General features: G+C 49.1%; 1 pseudogene; it reads left to right on the top strand.

The window, feature by feature from the left end:
* Positions 1-8638: 8638 nt before the first annotated feature.
* LOC138079743 (dynein light chain 1, cytoplasmic-like) lies at positions 8639-8905 on the top strand (annotated as a pseudogene).
* Positions 8906-9514: the final 609 nt, after the last annotated feature.

Raw genomic sequence — 9514 nt, 5'->3', positions numbered from 1 at the left:
GGACATGCGTGTGAGCAAGCTAAGGGAGATAGTGAAGGACACAAAGCCTGTCATGCTGAAGTCCAAGGGGTCACAAAGAGTTGGACAGGACTTTGCAACCGAACAACGACAACATATTTCTGAGAGTTGAAACTCAAGAAAAAAATCTTTCTAGCTTCATGCTGCCCTTTATGACTCACGCATCACAAATACTCCTTCAGGTGTCTGTATCTACTTTGTCTAATTGACCACAGTCCTGTTCATTTCCTTACACAACAATAAATTCTCAATAATATTCACACTGTGGACCCTGCAAATCACGTAGCTAGTCTTGAGTGCATGACTGTGGTGACCTGATGTGCTGGTTTCCACTAACTATGACCACATGTCTTGGGTTTGGGTGACTAACCTTTCCTATGACCTGAGAGTCAGAGATGCAGAATCTCAAGTCAGAAGCAAGAAGGAGACTCATATTGTAACCACAACAGCAAGTCTTGAAGTGGAGCTTGGCAAGCCCATGATGGTTCCACATCTCTGCTCAGAACATCCCTGATCCAGGGGATGGAAGAACACACCACACAGGAGACTTGTGCCTGTGCCAGGCCAGAACAGAAAGTGGAGAGTTCCAGCTCAAAGCCTGCGCTTGGATATTTAGAGTTGAAGCAAATAGTACTCTTCTCCTGATTACAGAACCAAAATTCTACGGCCCATGGTCTGGCCAATGGGGCACAATGCTGAGTGAATGTGAAAACTTGCTATGTGTGTCTCTCATGGGATCTCAACAATTTTGACAAAAAGAGGATGACTTCTTGTCAAAATATCATTATTAAATGACCTCAAAGAATGGGTTCATGAGGCAGTTGACACACTCACCACCACTTCCTGAGCTGGGGCAGGAGTGTTTTTGGCCCAGAGGCACCTGATCATGGAGGGCTGTGTCTTGGCTGCTGGCACAGAGATACACAGCTGAGTCTGTCAGCTCCAAGGAAGTCAAGTTCATCTCAGAGTGAAAGTCACTGAACTGTTTTCCTGAGAATCGATCTGATATCTTTCCTTTTTGTATCATTTCCCTGTTGTAATACTGAACGAGGAATTGGGGGCCCTGGCCCAGGGCCTGTTGGTACCAGTACACAGAGCGGTGTGCAGATTCAGGGGAACAGCTCAGAGTCACTTGCTGTTGTCTCGATTTGATCAGGTATTTGGGAGTCTGAGTGACTTCAGAATCCACCAGGCCTGTTAGGGAGCAGACAAGGAAGCTGAGGGCAGAGCACAGGGGAAACCTCCTCTTGCAGCCCTCTTCACCAGGCTTCTATCTCAGGGAGGCAAAGACATCTCAGAAACTCCCACACTGTGTCCAGGACTCACCTGCTCCCAGGAGGCACAGAGTCACACAGCAGAGGAGCCTGGAGCCCATGGCAGTATCAGGAATCCAAGACTACCATTAGCTGGAGGCAGGTCTCCTGGGGTGTGTGGTGAAAGCACTGACCTTCCTGGTTCCCTGATTGGATAATTTGCCTATGACATCACTGCTCTGTGTCTATCAGGCTACCCTTGTCCTCTGGACCCCTTGGCAGGACCCAGGGCTGGCTCCTCTATGCCCTTCCCTGTCCTGCACAGCCCCTCAGCAAAGGGTGGGTTTGAAGTGTGCACTCTCCCCATGTCTCCATATGTCCACAATATGGCTTGTTGTCGTCTCTCTGCTCCTTCCTGACACTGGTCTCCAAGCTCTCAGCAGCCACCCAAACCCCTCACCCTCCACTTCCCTTGCAGGGCCCCCCTGCAGGGCCCCTCTGCAGGTCCCCCCTGAGTACATCCCAAAGCTCCAGGCACATCCCCGCTTCCCTGGCACTGAGGAGTCTGTGTTGGCTCCCTGTGTCCCAAGATCACTCAGGGAACTCAAGCCTGTTCCCTGACACAGGCATATAGTTAAGGTTCCCTAAAGCTGCCCTCCTGGGGAACCCTCAACCCCTGCCAGCACACCCTGGTTATATGGGCCCACAGTGCCTCCTGGTTGCCAATGGTTCACAGTCATGGATTTGCATCCTCTGTCTAAAGCAGGGGTACAGAACCCCCACAAGCTTAATACACACACACACACACACACTCACACACACACACTCACACACACACTCACACTCACACACACACACTCACACACACACACACTCACACTCACACACACTCACACTCTAGTGTTCTACTGCCTTCCCATCCTGGCTGAATTAGGGTTGACCTTCAACTCTACTCTAAGCCTCTGGAAGTTGAAGACTCAATGATCCAACAGTTTCACTAAGAAGGAAAAAACTGCTGCATAACTGCAAAGACGGTACTTAGCTAAGATGGAAATAATCACCATAAAATAAACACTCTGAGGATCTCACGTGATCTGCCTGGAAACCTGTATTCCATACCTACCTCTGATTAATCAGATACATATATTTCCAGACTTCTTGTATAAATTAAGCATTTCCAAATTCTAGTTAATACATTTTATAAAGAGCTTTTATATATACGAACTCATATATTTCTACACTTATAAAATCTTGATATAATGGGGCAATGGAAGATGTATTTTGACTTTGAGAAGATTTTGATGAGGAAGGTGGTGCCAAGCTGGCCGAGGTTAGGTGAGATGCTGAGGAAGTCGGGTGCGGGAGGATGAACACACAAAGCCAGTGTTTCCTTCAGATGGACTCACATGCGATTTGGATGATTGATGATTAACTGAAGCTGATTTCTCTTTGATGACTCCAGACAGCTTGCTCAAAGCAGAGCATGTGCAGAGGGCACTTTAAAAGCTTCCATGTGACTTGGGAGGGTCCATGACCCGGACGAGGGAGGAGCAGCATGGGTGTGCTAGAGGGGCCAGGGAGGTGAGCAGAGGGACGTCCTGCCCACCCAAGAAAGGTGGGCAAGAGCGGAGACCTCGTGAGAGCCAGTCGGGGAGAGCCTTCCAGAGAGACAGCATTGACGAGAGACAAGGGGATCTGTTTTCATCTAGTTTACCAGCCACCTTCCCTCCTGGAGGTCTAGGCTCAGGTGAGGACTAGCAGTCAGAGCTGGAGAAGCATCTTCTTGGTTCACAGGGAGGATGCAGGGAAAAGACAGAGATGGATGGTGGACACATGTCTCAGAGTCCCTGAGTGAGGTTTGGGTCAACCTAGTCCACACACCTGGGAGAAGGCAATGGCACCCCACTCCAGTACTCTTGCCTAGAAAATCCCATGGACAGAGGAGCCTGATAGGCTGCAGTCCATGGGGTCGCAAAGAGTCAGACATGACTGAGAGACTTCACTTTCACTTTCACGCATTGGAGAAGAAAATGGCAGCCCACTCCATTGTTCTTGCCTGGAGAATCCCAGGGATGGGGGAGCCTGGTGGGCTACCATCTATGGGGTCGCACAGAGTCGGACACGACTGAAGTGACTTAGCAGCAGCAGCAGCAGTCCACACACCTAGGGTCACACTGCAGGCACATGGCTAACCAAGTCCTGAGGCTTCCGGTGCTAGGAGCTTTCACTTGGATCCCCTGTCTTTTTGCACAGAGAGGAGGTGGCCGTGCAGCGCTGTGGAGTAACTGCTGGCGCAGAAGTACACAGATGTCTGGGAGGGGTTGGTGGACTCCAGCGTGAGAGGGAAGTTCTCTGTGCTTGATCTGGAGACGCTGTAGCCCTCAGGCACGTCTCCTTGCTGCGTGGTGGGAGGCCCAGCTGAATAATGGATCAGCCTCAGCCCGTGTCCTGGGTCTTGTCGGTACCAGTACATATAGTTATGACCCAGATCCTGACTACAATTAAGTGTCGCCCTCTGTCCTGTCTTCACCACCTGGAATCTGGGGTCCTGAGTGACACCAGCATGGACCGCCCCTGTGGAGAAGAGAACCGATGCTGCAGTCACAGCGCACATGCCTGGTGCTGGGACCCTGAAGGGGACCCTGCCCCCCAGGACTCACCTGCCTGCAGGAGACAGAAGACCACACAGCCCAGGAGGCAGGGGCTCATGGCAGGGGCGGGGCGGGCGGAGGGCCCTCTGGGCTGAGTGTGGATGAGAGGGGAGAGGGGCTCTCCAGGGAGTCCTTCTGAGATGTCACTGTCCCTGCCAGGCCCCAGAGCCAACCTGTCACTCAGGAGGCCACGCCCCTTCCCCTAGAGGCTCAAATCAAAGTTGATTCTAAATCAGTAGCTTAGAACAAGGAGATGGCTTGGACAGATTGCTTGGACATGGTCTGAATAGATGTAAGTCTTACAAAGTGTTGTAACCTTTCCTTAGAGTAGTTTGTACCTTTATGTATATTTCACTCCAGAGATAATTCCTTAATTTGTATATTAGCTTATTTGTCTACATATTTCAGTAGTTTTGAATCTCAGAGGACATCCTTAGGGCTTCCTGCTGTCCTTTATGACCCATGCATCCCAAATTCTCCCTCAAGTGTTGTCTCTGCTTTGCTCAATTGACCAGAGTCCTGCTCCTGTCCTCTCATCTACAATGATTCTTTGGCGTCTGGTTCCTTAACGGCAGGGCAGACTCATCAGTATTTGAGAAATCGTTTGGCTCTGTTTCTTCTCAGTTCACTAACAGACGGGACATCGGCCACACGCAGGTACAGCGCCTTCACGTTCGCCAAAGTATGTGCTTCCCGAGTCTGAGGGCGCAGGGAGGGGACACAGCAAGTGGAACCACCGCAGCCCTAAGACAGAACTGTCTTTGTGGCCAGAAGCTGGTTGCTCAACGCGGATGACATTTTCGAACAAAGGACCACATATATGAGAGGGATTTGGGGTGAAGTGCTGGACTCCAGGATAAATGAAAAGTGCTCTGACTTTATGTGAGACATCCACCCCATGGGAATACTTCCTTGCGAAGCATGACTGCCATTAATAAATTGATACAGGACCCTGTACCTACAGCAACGCTCTGCTGTCGGGATCTTCAAATTCTTCATAGTCTTTGAACCATGGACTGTGTAAATTGTGTACCAGATCCTGGTTACATGATTTTAGACCTGCTGTGACCTCCTGATGGTCGGTTTCCCTTTAGCAGGACCACATGTCTACTGTCTGGGTGACTAACTACTCCTGGGTCCTGGGACAGAAAGACACTGAAACTCAAGTGAGAAACAAAGAAGGAAACTCATGTCACAACCACAGCAACTAGCCTTGAATCTGGGCCTGGCAAGCCCACGAGGGGTTCCACACATGTGCTCAGGACTTCTCTGGTCCAGGAGACAGAAGCACACAGTAAAGGGGGTCATACCCAGGCCAGGCCAGGAGCAAGGGGTCTTTCCAAGTCAAGGCCTGTGGCCTGAATCCTTGGGATCAAGTCATAGGAACCCTTCTCCGACATGGAATTATCATTCACTGATACAACTACTGCTGGTGGTCTGGCCAGCCCAGGACCCAATGCGTGAATCTGAAGCCTTGCTATGTTGTTTCTCATAGAATATTAACAAAAAATCATTATAAAATGATTTCAGAAAAAGGGTTCATGAGAAAAAAAATCTATGAAATTGAGTAAATAAATCTTTCAAAAACAGCCTGTACCACCTGGTAAGACCTTTGATGGTCATTTTATCAAACCATTAATTCCCAGTTAGGATTGTCTATCACACGGAAATGGTATCTCATATGGTTTCAAGCACTTTGTTAATTATAACACTTTCCAGGAGCACTTAACTGTCTTACATAGTTAGCTTCAGGCTAAAAAGGAATTGTTCTGATGGGTATAGACATTATGTTTTCACTAAAAAGGTACATGAGCAAAACAAATCTACAGCAACAGAAATATACTGTTGGTTGTCAGGGAAGGAGAGAGTCCTGGGAACGGGGCCTGAGGGAATTTCTGGTGATAAAATGTTCTCTGTCTTAAAGGGACAGATGTTTCATCAGCATATACATATATATTGATCAAACTGTAGATCTCTTCACTATACAGTGTGAATATACACCTGACCCTTGAACAACACAAGTTTGAACTGAGTGGGTCCACTTGTGGGTGGCTATTTTAATAAATATGTACTAAGGTACTGAACAGCTGTGATTGGTTGAATCCATGGATGTGGAATCTCAAATACACCGTTGAATGTGCAAGTGAAAGTCACTCAGTTGTGTCCGACTCTTTGCAATCCCATGGACTATACAGTCTATTGAATTCTCCAGGCCAGAATACTGGAGTGGGTAGGGTAGCCTTTCCCTTCTCCAGGGGATCTCCCCAACCCAGGCCCCCTGTATTGCAGGCGGATCCTTTACCAGCTGAGCCACAAGGGAAGCCCAAGAACACTGAAGTGGGTAGCCTATCCCTTCTCCAGTGGATCTTCCTGACCCAGGAATCGAACTGGGGTCTTCTGCATTGCAGGTGGATTCTTTACCAACTGAGCTGTCAGGGAAGCTCCCAGACTATAAGGTTGTAGGAGGCTCAGGGACCCTAAAATCTACATTGTTTACTGGTAAACTACAGTTCAAATATCAATAAAAGTGATTTTAAAATATCTGAGTTGAGATGTTACAAGCTCTTTTCAATTTCATGTAATGAATCATTAGGCATAATTTTCCTTTCACTGGGACTTCTGATGTCCTCAGTTAATGGGTTTCAAGGCAAAACGTGTCCATCTCTACCTTTGCACCTAGGAAATGGTAGAAGAGGCTGTCAGAGGTTAGCAAAGGGAATCAAGAAATCCAGAGTCCTGTTATGTGCCAGGGACTTCATGCTTATTAAATACTTATGAAACCCAGAAACATGGTGTGATGGCTACTTGAACGTGTCACCTTGACTGTGGCAGAGACATTTAATTAAACTTTATTCTGGATGTTAAGTGGGGGTGTTTTTGGAAGAGGTTAACCTATATAAATAGGTAGATTTTAACATTAGATTAGATTAACATTTTAAACAGATGATCTTCCATTCCGCAGTCTTAATGGGCCTCATCCAACCAGTGAAGATAAGAATAGAAGGAAAAGTCTCATCTTCCCCCAGGTAAGAGAGAACTGTTCAGCTGATGGCCTTCAAACTGGACCGTCAGTTCTTGGGCCTTTGAATTTAAACATCAGCTCTCTCTGAACCTCTAGTATCACCAGTCCAACCTGCAGATTTGGACTTGTCAGCTGTAACAGCTACGTGGAGCGAACTCCTTTAAAAGATGGGGAGCAGGGAACACAGGTGTTGAGGACAGCCTAGATTCTGATTCCTTGTCTGACAGTTAGGAAATATGAGACCTGGGCAAGTCACTTCCCATCAGATGCATAAACAGTTAAACTAATCTTTATCTTGCATGATCTTTGTGAGCATTAAAACATACACAGGAAAGAATGTCTGGGAAAGTCTATCAGTTCTACCTGGGTCTGGGTCTCGCTGGCTGGCAACTGACACCCTGGCGACCACTTCCTGAGCTGGGGTAGGATTGTTTTTGTACCAGAGGCATCTGATCATGCAGGGCTGTGTCTTGGCTGCTGGCACAGAGATACATGGGGGAGTCCATCAGCTCCAAGGAGCTCAGGTTCAGCTCAGAGCGAGAGTCACTGAACTGTTTTCCTGAGAATCGATCTGGGAGGTGAGCTTCTCCGCTCACTTTCTGGTTGTAATACTGAACGAGGAACTGGGGGCCCTGGCCCAGGGCCTGTTGGTACCAGTACACGGAGAAGTGTCCAGAGTCAGGGGAGCATCTCAGAGTCGCTTGCTGCTTTCTTGACTTGATCAGGTATTTGGGGGTCTGGGTGACTTCAGAATCCACCAGGCCTGTTGGGAAGGAGACAAGGAAGCTAAGGGCAGAGCACAGGGGAAGCCTCCTGCTTCAGCCCTCATCGCCAGGCTTCTATCTCAGGGAGGTAAAGACATCTCAGAAAGTCCCACACTGTGTCCAGGACTCACCTGCTCCCAGGAGGCACAGAGTCACACAGCAGAGGAGCCTGGAGCCCATGGCAACATCAGGAACCCAAGACCACTGCTGGCTGGGGGCGGGGCTCCTAGGGTGAGTGGTGTAAAGTGCTGACCCTCCTGTTTCCCAGATTGGAGCATTTGCTTATGACGTCACTGCTCTGTGTCTCTGCAGGCCATTTCCTGATCCACTGGACCCCTTGCCAGGACCCATGGTGGGCTCCTCTACGCCCTTCCCTGTCTTGCACAGCCCTCAGCAAAGGGTGGGTGTGAGGTGAGCACTGTCCCCAGGTCCCCATATGCCCATCACATGGCTTTTTCTTCTCTTCCTGTCCCTGCCAGACACTCATCACCCTGCCCTCACCAGCCACACTAATCCCCTCACCCTCCACTCTCCATGGTGCTCCAGGAGAGAATCCCCTGGGCACATCCCGAGGCTCCAGGCATGTCCCCACTCCCCTGGGCAGTGAGGAGTCTGTGCTGGGTCCATGTGTCTGGACCACTCAGGGAACCCAAACCTGCTCCCTGATGCAGGCATGTAGCCAAGGTTCCCCTAAGCTGCCCTCTCCAGGGTGACTCTCACTCCCTCCGAGCACACCCTGCATATCATGGACCCACAGTGCCTCCTAGTGGCCAACAGTCCACAGTCTCCCGGATCTGCACCTTCTGTCTTAATCAAGAACAGAAATTTAGATGCTCCATGGCTTCGGTAGTGACGGCCTCTCCGTTCAGGTGTGAGCCTGGCCAGCACCTTTCCCAGGAGACCAAGGCCAGACCCTGCTCCTTGGTGGCCATGTGTGACTGAAGGGCTGTGATCAAGAATGCCGATATGTCAGAGCAGATGCAACGGGACCCGTTGGAGAGTGCTGCTCAGGCCCTGGAGAAGTATAATACAGAGAAGGCCATCATGGCCCACGTCAAGGAGTCTAACAAGAAGTACCACCCCATCTGGCACTGCATCGAGGGGAGGAACTTCTGTAGTTATGTGACATGTGAAACCAAAGACTTCATCTGCTTCTCCCTGGGCCAAGTGGCCAATCTCCTGTTCAAATCCAGTTAAAAGCATGGACTGTGCCACACACCCGGTGATCCATCCAAAAACCAGGGCTGCAGCCTAAAGTCCAAACACCAGAGACTGCAGTCTTCAGCCCTGCCTAAGGGAACACCTCCATCTCTGAACCTTTATTGGATTTTGTGCAGGGCATTCTCTGTACTGCAAAATGGCTTACATTTTTCTATTCCATACCTCTCTACCACATGTTTTTTTTTTTCTTTTCAAAATCCATTCCTTTAAAGAAAGAAGTCTTTCGGAGAAGGGTGCGTTAATTACCGTTTGTTCAAATAATCTAGAGTTGAAGATAGCCTCTTTAGTTGATCTTGGGTGGGCTGGTGGGGGTGATTCCTTGAAGTTTCTGCGGGATGTAACAGACTAGCCTATTCAGCACTCCTGCATTTCATTCTTGCCCATCCTGCTTCTGCCGTGCATGGAAGACTACTACTCAGAAGTGCATGTTGTGAGAGGCATGGCAGAGAAACTACTGGACTAACTCTTACTCCTAATCTGATAAGTACCTTCCTTAAGCGCTCCTTTTGTGATAACTGCTATAGAGTGCTCTGGGCCTTGGGCCTCAAGAGATGATGAATGTGTCGTGGAACACCTTTAAGCTTT

Source organism: Capricornis sumatraensis, chromosome 5 (genome assembly GCF_032405125.1).
Source record: "Capricornis sumatraensis isolate serow.1 chromosome 5, serow.2, whole genome shotgun sequence".
In the NCBI taxonomy this organism is placed as follows: Eukaryota; Metazoa; Chordata; class Mammalia; order Artiodactyla; family Bovidae; genus Capricornis; species Capricornis sumatraensis.
Note: the sequence above shows the minus strand (reverse complement) of the source record. Positions and strands in the feature narration are given on the sequence as shown.